Below are 13,974 nucleotides of genomic sequence, written 5' to 3' on the forward strand. Positions count from 1 at the left end.
AGATTTTGGCTTGAAGTATGTGTTTGCTGCTATGAAACCCATTTTTTCCCCTGCCTGAGTGGTATGTCGGCATGCGACTCACACCGCCTGGTACCGACCCATTGCTCTGACGGTCTGTGAGCCTGTGGCCACGCGCAGGGAAGAGACAGGAAAACTGAAAGCACAGCCGCATATCAGCGAGGACACGCCGCTCCCGTCACACAGGCCCGCCACGGCATCAGAGATGCTCAGTGCTGGTCGATTTAGTGCGGAAACGGTCCCTCTGGTCACGGGCTTCCTAAATACCGTGTAAGCAGGTAATTCTAGGCTGACCCCTTTGGCTACATCCACGGGAGGGCCACCGCCGTCTCGCACACATCTGAGTTCCCATTAAATGTCTGGGACCATTGGGCTCAAGATGCGCGCAGCCGGCTTTGCTTCAGCTCCGTGCAGCTGCCTGGCTTGGCAGCTGGTGTCGTCAATGTCACCTAACGTCAGGTGTTTCTTAGCGTGTTTGAAAAACGTGAGGCACACGGAACACCACTCTTTCACCCTTGAGGGTTGTCCACTAATACCCCGATGCTATACAAACAGAAGGTGGCTAAACATATTTTTCTAAAAGGCGTATTTGGTTGCTCTAAAACAGAGCAATAAAGATTGCTCAATCTAGAGGAAGGAACACTTTGTTTTGCCCTGTTTATTGCCAGTTAGATGCCAGAAGACTTTTAAAGTAACAGCAGCCAGCGTAAAGGAGGGGGAAATCAAATAAAAGTGTTATGATCTTAAAATAAACCTATTGCTCTCTCCCCTTCCATGGTTTCACAAAACTTTCTACACCTTTTGGCATGAGAAGCTGCATATAATGTTTTTGCTCTGCAAATGCCAGGGAGGCATCATATAAAATTATAGCTGTAGCAATGGAGGTGCCATAAAACTGAATAGGAAAACAGAATTTCCGTAGAGAGCAAAGCAGTTGATGTTACCTTCACTCCAATAAGAGAAAAAGAGTGGACTTGGACGTAGGCTAAATTCCTTTTCAGTAGACCTCGGGCGTGACTGCTCTGGACTCCGCAAGGCTTTCACAGCTAGCATCCTGCGGTCCCAAGGGGTTGATGCAGCTGCTGTGGGATGCCTCCTGGATTCTTTCTTCTGGAAGTTTCCAGAGCTGCCCAGGTGACTCTACCAGGCAGCCCTGGCGGGGGAACCGCAGCTCTAGAGCAAGACCGACCGTGAAGAATCCACTTGGATGAGAAGGGAGGGCACAGAATCAATCAAACCGTGAAGCGGATGGTCTCCCAGAGGAAGCCTAATTCCTGCGTGTGCACGGAAGCACTTGTTGTGCATGGAAGCCTGCTTGTGCAGGAGCATTGATCCTGCTGCCCTGATTGTAATGAGCTCTTGACCTGTCCCTGACCTGACCTGGGGTGCCACGCGCGCTGACCAAACCCCCTCACCTGAAGTGACCAGGGTGAGTTGGGAGTGCTATGGCTAGACGAGAAGAAAGAGACAGTTTGGCTTCCGTCTTCCTCCTCCATCTTGAATGCTGACCTATCCTCAGGCCTCTGGGTCAGTGTCCAAACGCCAGCCAGTGGGGTTTACTTAGCTCAGACTGTCTTGAGCTTCTGTGTGTCTTCTCCTGTGTACCCATCTACTGTATCTTCTTCCCCGCCTCCATATGTTCGCACAGCTTGTGTTGTTCAAGGCTGAGTGGCTGAAGGGATGGACCCGTGTGTGCCTGGGGAGGCTGGAAGGGGGGCCGGGGAGAGAGGGTGCTGGGAAGGGGTGCAGGAGCCCCTGGGGGTGGTTAGCAGGAGGGGATTTGGAACAGCACCATGAAACGCTCAACCTCCCCAGGGCCAAGGATGCGGCACAGAGTCGGAAGCAAATGCATATTTATGATTTACTCTGAGCCTCATGTTAAACACGGTTCTCAGCACCCAGCATAGCTGGGAACGTCAGGCTGACTAGAGATCGAAAATATTCTTAGCTAAAATGGAATGGAATACAGAATGCCTCCCTGCATACATCTAGGGAAATGTCATGTACGAACCAGAAACTTCCTTGGAATAGGAAGAAATGATCCTTTCAGTTTAGAAACCTTACTAATATAGAATAAAAGCTGCTGTTTGCTGTTCTATTTAGAGAATGTCATTTGTAAGTTATTAACAAAAACCGAACCCAAAACTGGAATAGCAGGGATAAAAGGAGGAACAGGGACAATCACAACATTTTCTAGGCTCTCTGGGATCATTTTATTTACTCATTCACTCGCTCACTCACTCACACATTCATCCAACAAATATATGTTAGCTGCCTTCTGGGTCCTGAGCATGGTGATTTGTGTAGATAAATGACAGTAAAGACCAAGATACTGCTGTGTCCTCAGGGAGGTTACAGACTAGTGGAGGTCAGGCATAAAACAAGTCAAAACTCCCATGGATGTATTTTTGTAAAGTTCGTTAAACTTTGTGAAGGAAAAGGCCAAGTACAATGAGGGAGTTTACCAGAAAGTCCAACTTTGATGGCACATGAGCTGTCTGAGGACACTACTTAGGGACACGGCATTTACGGGGCGTCTTGAATGACGAGTAGGAATGAATTTGCTCAGGGTTGGAGAGGGCTCAGCTTGAGCACAACGAAGGATGTGCTCTGTGCCGTGTGACAAAACTATTTTACAAGGGAGGCATGCATGCACACAGACACTGCACCCTCACACACTGAGGGTCTGGAAGAGAGCTGACCATCACCTTTATGGGGCGGCCACCCCCTTCCAGAGAGCATGGGGATTGACCAGCTGGGTGCCAAGGATCACAAGGCTGAATATCCCTCCCCAGCCCCCTGCAAACAGCCTGTTCTGTGATGTGCGCGAGCTTGTGAATTCATCTCAGAACATTTGCCTGGAGCGTCTCCTTGTGCTTGCAGAGTCTTGCCTGAGCTGTCATGTGCTAAGTGGAGACGTCCTTCTTGCTTTCTAGGAGGCAGCCTGACAGAGCTGGGGGTGGGAGAGGGCCCACAAAGCACAGGGCTTAATGGAAGTGGGGGTGCTATGGCAGGACACTACTCTCACCTTAGAAAGATTCTCGACACTGGAACCACAGACTCACTTTGAGTAGGTGCTTAGGTACTGGTGATGGAGAGAAACATGTTGACTCTCTCTGCAAATGACCTTTCTGGTTTAATGACAAGTAGAGATCTCTCTCTGGTCATGGAGCCGTTGGGCTGCAGGTTGTTTTGCTGAAGCGTTTTGAGAATCCTTCTAAGGATTCTGAGCTGTGCTACTTTCCCATAAGGGAAGGTCTGTCATCCCAACCTCCTTAAAATACATTATTTACATATGAATAATGTAGCTCCTCTGGCTGGAGGAAGGGGTGCAAGGTGTCACCGCAGACTTCAAGTACAGCTGAGCTCCTTGCTCCACGGATCACTGCATCTGCTTTGTGTTCCTCTCCTCAGTGGTATATACTTCGTTGTCCTTTCCCACGCAGTTCGTCTGTGTCCGAATGCTAACTCATTCTCATCCCAAATCTACAAGGAATCCATCATCGTGAGTACCCAACCCCTTGCCTGTTCTCCTTTCCCTCCCCAGGCCCTCCTGGTGCATTTATCCCGCACACTTAGCTTTGTATCCTTATTCTCGGCTAACCCTGGGTCATGTCTGGTTGGGATTATTGGGATTATTTCAAAATATGCTGGAGTTTCTACTTGTGCTGAGTCAGTCTCAGGGTTGATTACATTCCCGGCTTTAATGCCAGAACAGTCTCTAACACTTCCTTCAGATCTGTCCATCTCGCAGACCTGCTTCATTCCCCTCCCAGAGCCTAGAATACCATGATTTTCAGTGGCTGATGGGTACGCTTTTCTCTCGAGAATTAATAAGTTCTTGGGCCAATTCTTATCGGATGAGCTGTATGGTGAGAACACATCTTATTTGGGGATAGAAACTGGCTTGTATAGAAAAAAAAGCCTTTAATTGTAATTGCCTTCGTGCAAGCAAGTCTTAGGCTACAGCTCATTTGTGCACATAAAATAATATTCCCAGTCTTTGCTTAACAAGTGACCATGCCTGAAAAAATGGGACACGTAATTACACTTGAATGCCCTCCCACTTGGGTGGCCCATGGACCGGCAGCCCTGCCATTATCTGGGGGCTTATTGGAGATGCAGACTTTCAGCCCCCATCCCTCCTACTAAATCAGAAACCGTTTTAACAAGATCGCTCAGTGATTTATATGCACAATAAAATTTGAGGCCCTCTGGCTCCATGCAAATTAAGGAATCTTTATTTCCCTCTGAATTCCTGGTACTGAGCACAGTGATTCTCCTTGACTGTGAGCGTGGTGGGGTGGGACGCACAAAGGCATGCGGGTCTTGTCTTAATCATGTTTTTTATTTTCTGGATTTTCTGGTGCTTTGACATCTTGGGCTCGCTCTTGTTGACCTGACAGAGAGAGTCCCTTCCAGGGTCAGCTCATTCCCAAAGGTAGCAAAACTCTCCCCATAGGCAAGCCACCCAACCCAACCCTTTCCCCTACGGGGCTCTCGCACTCAGGGCCCCCCTCTCCCCTGCTGATCCCCCTCCTCTGGGGACTGAGAGTCACACGCTGTCTTTTCAAAGGCAATCATTTCCTGACCTGGTGGCCTTGCCGGCCCTGATTAATAATAAAACCTACATTTTAAAACAGGCGTTCTACTGAGATGCTCTCTCCCGCAGCAGGAAGATTAGCAAGTGACTTTGGAGGAAGGATGGTTCTAGAAGGGAGAGCCCTGAGTCGGCTTCTCTTTGCTCAGATGGGGGGCTGAGGATTTGGGGGGCGACTCTCACGTGTGCACCTGTAGGGTCCCTGCACCAGGCCTCCGTGGCCACAGCACGCAGGCTGGGGGACCCCTTCCTCTGATGTACGCTGCGTGAACTATCAGAAGGCTGTGACAGCCATCAGAGAAACTTTTTCCTGGTATTAAACCAAATCTTTTCAATGGACCTTTGATATCTGTACATATACTTGTGAGTGTGTGTGCACATTTGACTTAAGAAAAACAACCCCTATGAAAAGTAAAGAATTTTAAAATAGAGACATTTTACTTGAAAGCGTAATCATCTGATCCCAGAACAACGGTGGCTCAGAACCACGGAATAATGTTCGTTTCTGTCCCTGGGCACGTGCTGGCTGCCGTCATCTGATGAAACGCATCAGTCCTGTGGGTCTCCTGCCTCCACTCGCCCGTCGGCTGTTTTGATCTGTTTTCCTCGTCCTCTGGGGATCCGGCTGGAATCGGAAGGCAGACCGCGGACCGTGAAGCATCTTATCACGTATACTGGCTCTGAGCTGGGAAATGGTGTGTCCTTAAATTTTTTAAAACACCGCATATGTTTTTTAATTAGAAAGGTTACCTAAGAAGACAAACGTGCCAGTCTTAGGTATTCCTTTTAATGGAACACCAGTCTGAGGGGGACAAGAAAGCTGTTTCTCTGAGCCCCTTACTATTCGTCACCTCGGGCCAGATGCCAGTGGCTCTGGGATCCCGCGTCAAGGCTACAGAGCATAGCTGCGCAGGTGGAGAGGAGCTGGGAGAGAAGCCATCTGTGTCTGGAAACCATGCAGCAACGGGCCATCTTCTGTTGGGAAATACTCCGACTGTCGCTTGAGGAGGCCTGCAGGTGTGGCTCTGACAGCCCCGGGCACGGATGCCCTGGGTTTGGCTCCTGGCGTCGACGCTGAGCGATTGAGGCGACTCACGTTCTGTAAGATGGTGAGCAGTTGCCCCCCATGGACACACGCTGTGCCTTCATCAAACAATTCTCCCTCCCGCTTCTGTGGGTCACCTCCCCCCTCCCTCCCCGGCCACAGCCTCGGCTCCTGCCACCTCCAGTGACCCGCGTGGCATCCCAACCCAGATGGGGTCACGTCAGCACCTGTACATTCTCACTCTGACCACCTCCTGTAGGCCCAGCCCCCCAGCCGCCTGGGGAGAGAATCACAGAGAGAATCGGGCTCCTCGCCCTCCGCGCATCTAACAGAGCGGCCACCCGCGGACAGGCTGCCGCCTGAGAAAATGCCAAGGTCCCGGGGCACACTCCACGTGCAGCAGACTGAGTGGACGGTGTGTTAGCCTTATTTCGATGTGAACGCTCCTTGCGCAGACCACAGAAAACCTCGCGAGCAGGAAAGTGAGCATCAGAGACTGAGTGTGTGGATCTGCAACTTTAGCTTTCACATCTGAGTGTGACTCATGAGTAAACCTTAGACGTGAGTCTGAGTTAGGTTGGTTTCAGTTAACTATAAATAAGAGCAGTTTCAGCTAAAATAGCACAGAGCATTTTATTATTTAATTTCCCCACTAATTTGAGCTTGGAAGTTGAACTTTCAGCGTGCCGGAGCCCAGCACCAGCGGGCTTTTCCCGTTTCCTCGGGTGGCTTGGCCATCTGTATCCGCATGGCTGGACTGCACAGGGAGGTGTGCTTAAGTGATACTGGACCATAATTAATGAAAAGCAATCTTGTCTGGTCCAAAGCCCAGAAGCTGTGAATTGAAAGGGATCCAGGTTCATGTTCAAATTCTGCCATTTACCATCCACAAGAGCACCCCAATGTTCATAGCAGCTCTTTAAACAATAACCGAATCATGGAAAGAGCCTAAATGTCCATCACCTGACGAACGGATCAAGAAGATGTGGTTTACACATGAGTTTCAATGGATCAATTTTTCTTTTGTAGCCCCCGAAATCGGGGCTAACGAAAAGATCTCCCTCTCAGGCAGTTGTGGGGTTGGCTGAGACACGGCAGTAAAAACTCCGGGTGACGTGGAAAACGTCAGTCAAGTGCTGACTAGTGCAAACCTCTACGTGCCAGAATATTTGGGGGTTACGAGCGAAGCAGACACACTGCTGCTGAGATAATTTATCCACAGTGATTTGCAGCCCCTTTGCACCGTTGTGACAGGAGTGACCACAACAGAGCAAATTCCGACACGGAGGGACATCTTGAACAATTTCATGGGTTCGGCATTAATACTGCTCAGTGCCTCAGGCAGACGAAGGACCCCCAACTATTCACGTGCCCGCCATCACAGTCGGCTTTCTGTTTCCAGGCACTGGTCTCTACTCCATTTCCCTTGCCGCGGGGCCCCGGGACTCTTAGAGATGCTTACAGCAGGGGTCTGCCCTGCAAAGGAAGGTCTCCTTAATAAGGATGGGCAGGGAGGGGCAGCGGCGGGGAGATGTGTACTCACTCCTGCCTTCTGAGCCCCATTCACACAGCTCACAGAGAACACTCTGGAGCCTTGAAGAGAAGGGAGCCCGCCTGCCCTGCCCCGCGAAGCCCTGAGCAGCCTGTGGCAGTGGGCTCTGGGCAGGTGGTGGCCAGAGCTCCGTCCTTGGATATGAGGTCCCTTTGAGAAGGTGCCGTGAAGTCTGAAGAGTGACCCCCATTTCTGAGTTAGGTTCCTGACTCTTCCGGATTCTTTCTTTAAAAAAAAAATTGTTTTTTTATATTTATTTACTTTTGAGACAAAGAGAGAGAAAGACAGCAGAGGAAGGGCAGAGAAAGAGGGAGAAACAGAATGCGAAGCAGGCTCCAGGCTCTAAGCTGTCAGCACAGAGCCCAGCGCAGGTCTCGAACCCACAAACCATGAGGTCATGACCTGATCCCAGCTGTAGTCGGAAGCTTAATCGACTGAGCCACCCAGAAGCCCCTCTTCTGGATTTTTTCACTCTGGAATTGACTCAGTGGTGAAGATCACAGGCGCACTGACTTCCTGGTGGGGGAAGCCTCCAGTGCGAGTGATCACACGTGTTAGCTGGCTCGGCTTCTCCAAGCTTCCCGCTGTCTCACCAGGAACGCGACACACAGGTCACAGGTCCCCGCGAGGAGGGAGCGCCCCCGGGGGCGTGCAGTAGGCGCCCACGTCCTGGCCGTGCTTTCTTGCCGTGGCCACATTATCCTGTACCTCCTTGCTTTCCCCTCTCAGAGGCCACACCTCTCTCCCTTTCTTACCGCTGCTGCCACCTGCTCCATCTGGGGTCACCCCTCTGTGGCCCTGGCAGACTTTGAGACCTTGGTTTTCCTCCAACACTTTATCCTCCGCTATTATCCACTAAGCACCGCTGTGCACATCGATTACCTCCCAACACCTTAGAATTCAAGGTCTACGGATTTCCTCCACGCCCTCAACCTTAACCTTTGCCTCACATCTAGGATCCTCCCAAGGGACACACCCAGGAGCCACCGGCCATTACCGGGAACGCCCCATCCGGGGACACACCCCCTCCTCTCCTTCCTCTTCTTCGCCCTCCCCAAGCAGGCAGTCTGCCTCCCCTCACGGAGTCCTGATCGCTGTCTGCACTCGCCGTCTGGCCTGCCCGCCCCTGTCCCTCCAGGCCTGGACACAGGACCCCCCCCCCCTCAAGTGTTGTGACCTCGCTCACTCAGCAGATATTTACTGAACGACGATGCTGGTCGAAGCCATCTCTCCCCACGTGCCCTGTGGCGCCCTTCCATCCTCTTACATCGCTTCCTCGCCTGGGCTCAGACACTCGCTATATGCTCGTATTTTACGAAACCTACGGCCATAGCGATCATAAAATGCACCCTTACATTATGCACTGCGTAGAATGAAAAAATACTGCCAATTAACGTTGAAGAATGCCATCAATTATAAGAGGCATTCTGCTTTCAGAGCTGTTAAAATATGAAAAAATATGCATCTTATAATATAAAAAGTAATGGTATTTGTGAGATCAATGCCAAAACACTTCCTAATCTTCCTTTCCCTTTAGATATTAAATTTCTTAAAATAGACTGAGCAGCGGGTTTCTGCCTTCCCACATCCTCCTCTCTCTCCAATCTGCCTCCCTCATCTAATGAAATCGACCTCGTAAACAACACCAGTCACGTTACGATGGCCGAATCCAAGGAGGGGGTCTTAGGCCACACCTCGCGAGGCCACAGCACAGGTGGCTCTGCTGACGGCTCCGCTTCACCCCTTCCTTTATTCCCAGACCCCGGGCTCCTGGTTCTTCAGCTAACTGTTCTGTTTTTCAAACTCTTTCATTCTCTTCTACGGGCCACTCGTCTTTCTGGTACTTTGTGGTCACACCTGCTATCCTAGCTTCCTAGGATTCCCCTCCTGTAGAAACTTCCAGAAAGGCCTCCCTGACAGCTCTCGCTCAGGCTACTTTTCACGTCCTTTGTTAACCCAGCAAACAATTCCATCTTCACACTGACCGTCATCAGCGTCGGGCAGACGGTCACTTCTTCCTGAGGGAAGATACATCTTTCCAGGGCCGTGGGAGAGGGGCCCTCCTGGTCTGCCTCCTGGTGTCTGGTGCTGCTTACTATCCCTGTCCCTCTCACCTCCGGCACCCTAGGGCTCCGTCCCCGGGGAGTCTTTCTCCAGGTGTCCTCTCCAGCCCGTCTGCTTTGAGTACTGTCCAAGCCTGGCCTAGAGCCCCTAAACTGCTATCTCAGCCCAGACCTCTCCGTGAATGCCAGGCTGCCTCACTGTCCGCTTGTTTAGCCGATCGGTGTCTGAAACGGATGACATCCAAAGATAAAGTCCCAGTTTTCCAAAACTCTTCCTTCCATCTTCTTCTCCATCTCAGAAAACCTCAACCTTCCCCTTCTTGTTCCTCAGGAAAAAATGCAGAGGGTTCTCCGTGGTTCCTGCCCCACACCCCACATTCCACCCCTGCCCCCAGCCATGACTAGCACATACACCCAGGCCCCTGGAGGCCACGCGGGTTGAGGGGCCCCTCAGTCAGTGTGTTTGTGGCCCGCACCCCATGCTCAGTGCACCCCAGTTGTCAACTGCAACTCGGGTGGCCTGCTGCCAGACCCGGGCTCCCCCCGGAGGAGGACACCTCCCAATCCCCTCCCCTTCCTTCTTCCAGTTCCCTCCCCTCCTCCTTCCCCTCCCCTCTCCCACACCTCCCCATCCTTTGGGATGCCCAGACCTTGCCTTCAGGCCCCTGTCAGGGCTGCTCTCTGGCCACTCCAACTGTGTCTATTATTTTTGGTGCAATATTTCTTGGGTTTTGTTTTAACTTTCCCTGACAGTTGCCTATAATCATTTTTTAAAAGTGGGAATAGAAATTCTAAGAGCAAATAAGGATTCTGAATTATACCCATCAGTGGCTAAAGTCAGCATATGGCCAGAATTGATAATGTGAGAGTGTATATACATTTTTTAAAAATAAAATTCCACAAAGAATTCTCCCTTTCAGCTTGCAAGATTACAAACCCTGGACCTTATCCAAGGTCCTAAGTAGTGAACGTGGGAAAATACCCATTGAGTTTTTCTCTCCAATGACTAAAAATGTCTCATTCCATGGAGACCTCGCCTAATGTTTGTATTAAAGCAAATGATTTGTGAATAAAAACTTGTGGTACAATATATACTGAAAGTATGGGGCAATTTAAAATAAAAAGTACCTACGACTCAAATACTGCTAAGTGGAAACTTCCAGTGTTTTGTAGAGGGTTTGACATTTCAGAATAGGAAAACCAGACCAGAAAGAAAAGTCTCCTTGGAGAATACCTCTTGTTTTCCAGTTATTCAATTTATCCGCTCTTGATGTAAAACAGATTTGGACATAGGTGGTGTAAGTGGTAGACAGACAGTTGTATCGATCCAGAGGTCATGCCGAGTGGGCCCGGTGGTGTTCCTCCAGAAAAATGCTCCTGTGTTCCCAGTATAAACACTGTAGGGGCTCATAGATGTTTCTGCGGACAGCCTAGGGCCCTTCATGTGCCTCACTCGGGTTCTATCCCATGACCTTTCACCCTTTGCAGTGTTCAAAGACCAAGTTAATGAAATTCTTAAGCTTTAACACGGTCTTTAATCAGAGTAGACAAGGTTGCCCCAAGCGAGCTCTTGTTGGAAAGTCTAGAGTAAGAGGAGATCCATGTAAGAATCCCTTGGAGCTGAGTCATGGTCACATGACTAACAGCCCCCACCCCAGTTCCTGTGTGAGCGGTAGCAATGACCATATCCCCTTATGAAGCTCCCATCTCCCTCTCTGGGCTTCTCTGGTCGCCGGGAAGCTAGAAACTCAGACATTCCAGTGCTCTTTGCATCTGACTGTCAACAGACGACAGGAGATTGGAAGGGTTACATGACACACCTGCATACGTACTTCTGATGGTATCTGTGAAGGAGGCGGTGCAGTAAGGGATTCCGTTGTCTGGGAATTCTTAAGGTCTTAGTAGAAATCCAACAACAGAAAGCAACTTGTCGAAAAATTCGAGAGGTGTAAATTTCTTTTCCCACACTTTCTCTAGAGATTCTTTCCATGTTTACTGTGTGTGTGTGTGTGTGTGTGTGCGCTTTAAGCTCCTTTGGATTACTCTATTTTCCGTGCCCTGATGGAGTGCTCTAATGGAATGTCAGCCGCTCGTTTGCAATGTGTCCCCCGCTTTACGAAGTACAGTAGAGTGACAAAATGGGGAAGCACTCCACTCATGAGAAGGTTTCCTTACGTGCGAGTTGTCACAGCTTGTGTGGGGCCTTCATCCCGTCTTCCATGGATCCTGCCAATAGCATCTGGTGGTCTGCTCCTGGCCTTTAAAATTCTACAACAAAAATCCTTGGCGTTTTGTAGAACTAGAAACACAAACCTCACTCTAAAGACAGCACTGTTGGAGTTCTTAATTTTCATATGCTGTATCCTGCAATACTGTCATTGAAGTTTACAATTGTGCATCACACCTGAAATGGTTTTCTTCCCCAACCCAGGAATGACCAACCAAGAGCATCCAAGAAGCGATTGGAACACAAGCATCCAAGGCAACTGGGACAGATCACAAATGTATGTGGCTAAAAAAAGACTAGAAATAACAAAGTAAACTGTCCTACTTTCTAAAATCACAGGAACACACACACCCGCCGAATGTGTGGGTCCACACCCCTCGTGTCAAAAAAGCACCATCACAGGGATCCAAGCTCACCCTCTCTCACCTCCCTTCCCTTCTCCTCTCCTTCGAAAGGGCATCTGGGCATCTGTACATATGCCTAATGATGCCTGTTGCCCGCTATCTTTTTTTTTTTTTAAGTTTGTTTATTGTTGAGAGAGAGAGAGAGAGAGAGCATATGTGCGGAGTGGAGAGAGAGAAAGAGAGACAGAATCTCACAGACTCCATGCTGTCAGTATGTAGCCCAACTCCGGGCTCGAACTCAGGAACTGTGAGATCCTGAGCTGAAATCAAGAGTCAGTTGCTTAACCAACTGAGTCACCCAGGTACCCTCTGTCTTGTTTTTCTGATTGACTTCTTATCCATTTTTCTGGCACTGGTATCTTTTCCAAAATTTAGGGGGCACTTCTGGTTTAAAAATCATGGAATAATAATTAATTTGTTTTATTAGTTCCATAATTTCAATTTAAAAAGAATGCAGATAACAGAGACAGGATGTTTTTGTGAAGATATCTTCTCTCAAGATACAACATAACACAAATATTAGCATAAATTATTTAATTCTTACTCAAAAAGTATTTAAAAATAATTCTTATTGGGGTACCCGAGTGGCTCAGTCAGTTAAGCGTCCAACTTAAGCTCAGGTCATGATCTCACGGTTTGTGAGTTCGAGCCCTGTGTCAGGCTCTGTGCTGACAGCTCGGAGCCTGGAGCCTGTTTCAGATTCTCTGTCTCCCTCTCTTTCTGACCCTCCCCTGCTCATGCTGTCTCTCTCTCTCTCAGAAATAAATAAAACATTAAAAAAGATTAAAAATAATAATTATTATACGTGTTTGTAATTATAAACATAAATAAATAGCAATAGTTTACCCATCGATTGTCCACAGTTTAGCAAAGATAATCTGTCTATTTTTTTTTTCATCAAGGACAGATTAGGGGTTAGAATTCCAAGCTGTATGAACTCTCTAGGTTGAGAAGAGCCGGGTAAGTGTCCACAGTAGAAGGAGACAGGAGAATGCGGTCATGTCCCTCACAGTTGGAGATGTGCTCCCACCCTCACCCCCACCGGAGGGGGGACTTTAAAGACATACTCGTATTTGGTCTTAAGTTAGCTTCCCTGAGAAACAAACTTGAGAGATGGAACTTTATCTACAGCTTCCCCCCCACCCCCGATGGTTTCAGGCACAGGGCTGTGGGGGTTCAGGGAGTAGAGGGAGGAAGTAAATGAGCCAAGGGAACCGGGATTCAGTCCCAGCAGTCCCAGTTGGGACTCAGGCTGGATGCCTTTTAGAGGTGTTCTCACTTGATGCCTTTGTACCTAGCGCTGGCCAGTCATTGGATGCAAGTTGCCCTTAAATAGGGGGCATTATCCTTGGGCGACGGGGCTCTCCGCAGCTGAGGGGGATTCTCAGCGCCCTCCAGCAAGTCTTTGGCTCACAGGGAGGTGGAGGGTGGGCATCTTGGTAACACACCCCTGCGTCCACTACACACCCACACTCCACACCGCCTATGTGTGTGTAGATGCATACATGTTTGGATATGGAAGTGTCACACATTCATCCCACATAAATCGTTTATACTACTGCATGTTATGAATGTGTCCTAGATAGAAGTGATCAGAGGTGCTCATGGATTTATTTCTCTGTTCCTTAAATCACAGGCCGACAGTCCCACAAGGGCAGCGGGACTACAACCCCCCTAGGCTGGCTCTCTGCTCGGCGACTGAATTCCCAGCCTCTCTGGGAAAGATGGATCCCGTTGATACAGCTGTTCAGGAAGAAGGCAGCTTTTACCACCCCCCTCCTTGAAGAATATTAATGCTAATTCTCAGCCACAGAGGCTGTCTAGGATGTGGCTCTGACCTACTTTGGGCTTCTCTCTGTGCCCCGATGATGTTACAGACCCTCGACTCATGCATTTGACTTGCCATGGCTCATAGTGAACAGTGTAATCATTTCTCTCACTTTTATTCTAGAAGGATGGTCTCGCCTCAGCAGCTGACAATGGGCAATTCAGTCCTATTCCATCACTGACAGATAATTTAATTTGCTTTACCAAAATCCTTTTGTTTTACCTCTAACTCTTTCTA

At 49.2% G+C, this 13,974-nt stretch overlaps 1 long non-coding RNA gene across 1 annotated transcript; it reads right to left on the bottom strand.

The window, feature by feature from the left end:
- Positions 1-5,085: 5,085 nt before the first annotated feature.
- On the bottom strand, positions 5,086-6,616 carry LOC120237210. Its single transcript, XR_005529893.1, has 3 exons — positions 5,905-6,616; positions 5,470-5,717; positions 5,086-5,320 (listed from the first exon to the last, which is right to left on the bottom strand). It is a non-coding gene; the product is annotated as an uncharacterized LOC120237210 (long non-coding RNA).
- Between the last annotated feature and the right edge of the window lie 7,358 nt (positions 6,617-13,974).

This window comes from Hyaena hyaena, unplaced genomic scaffold (assembly GCF_003009895.1).
Source record: "Hyaena hyaena isolate Hyena2069 unplaced genomic scaffold, ASM300989v1 scaffold_174, whole genome shotgun sequence".
NCBI classification, from domain to species: domain Eukaryota; kingdom Metazoa; phylum Chordata; class Mammalia; order Carnivora; family Hyaenidae; genus Hyaena; species Hyaena hyaena.